Source organism: Calidris pugnax, unplaced genomic scaffold (genome assembly GCF_001431845.1).
Source record: "Calidris pugnax isolate Ruff unplaced genomic scaffold, ASM143184v1 scaffold1243, whole genome shotgun sequence".
In the NCBI taxonomy this organism is placed as follows: Eukaryota; Metazoa; Chordata; class Aves; order Charadriiformes; family Scolopacidae; genus Calidris; species Calidris pugnax.
The window spans coordinates 1-1,464 of record NW_015091806.1 but is presented as its reverse complement, the minus strand read 5'-3'; positions in this window follow the sequence as shown (position 1 = coordinate 1,464).

Sequence of the window (1,464 nt, the reverse complement as noted above, 5' to 3'; positions counted from 1 at the left end):
TGTGACCACAATAAAGGTGCTCCAGGGTGACCTGGTGGTGACAGGGTGACAGGGGGGGTGGCAGAGGGTCCCCACGTCGTCCCCACCCCGGGGGGTGGCACCGGCAGGAACGGGCACGAGGGACACGGTGTGACACACACGGGAGATGGCGGGGTCACCGGGGCTGCCGGGCACAGGAGGTGGGGGGCACTGGGGGGCACAAGGGACATTGGGCACGAGGGACACTGGGCACAAGGGACATCAGGCACAAGGGACACTGGGCACAAGGGACACCGGGCACAAGTGACATTGGGCAGAGGGGACACCAGGCACCAGGGACATTGGGCACAAGGGACACCAGGCACAAGGGACACTGGGCACGAGGGACACTGGGCACAAGGGACATTGGGCACAAGGGACATTGGGCACAAGAGATACTGGGCATGAGGGACACCAGTCACAAGTGACAACAGTCACAAGGGACATTGGGCAGAAGGGACACCGGGCATGAGGGACACCGGGCACAAGGGACACCAGGCACAAGGAATATTGGGCACAAGTGACACCGAGCACAAGGGACACCGGGCACAAGAGACACTGGACACAAGTGATGCCAGACACAAGTGACACCAAGCAGAAGGGACACCAGGCACAAGTGACACTGGGCACAAGTGACACCAGGTACAAGAGACACTGGTCACAAGGGACATTGGGCACAAGTGACACTGGGCACAAGTGACATTGGGCAGAAGGGATACCAAGCACATGGGACATTGGGTGCAAGTGACACCAGGTACAAGAGACACTGGGCACAAGAGATGCTAGACACAAGTGACACCAAGCAGAAGGGCCACGGGGCATGAGGGACACCAGGCACAAGTGACATTGGGCACAAGTGTCATTGGGCACAAGGGATATTGGGCACAAGGACACCAGTCACAAGTGACACCGGTCACGAGGGACACTGGGCACAAGTGACACTGGGCACGAGGGAAACCGGGCACGAGGGACATTGGGCATGAGGGACATTGGGCACAAGAGACACCGGGCACAAGAGACACCGGGCACAAGGGACATTGGGCAGAAGGGACACTGGGCACAAGGGACACCGGGCATGAGGGACACCAGGCACAAGTGATGCCAGGCACAAGTGACACCAAGCACAAGTGACATCGGGCACAAGGGACACCAAGCAGAAGGGACACGGGGCATGAGGGACACCAGGCACAAGTGACATTGGGTACAAGGGACACTGGGCACAAGGGACATTGGGCACAAGGGACATCGGGCACAAGTGATGCCAGACACAAGTGACACCAAGCAGAAGGGCCACTGGGCACGAGGGACACCAGGCAGAAGGGACACTGGGCACAAGGGACACCAAGCACAAGTGACATCAGGCACAAGTGACACCGGGCAAAAGGGACATTGGGTACAAGGGACACTGGGCACAGGAGACACTGGGCACAAGGGACATTGGGCACA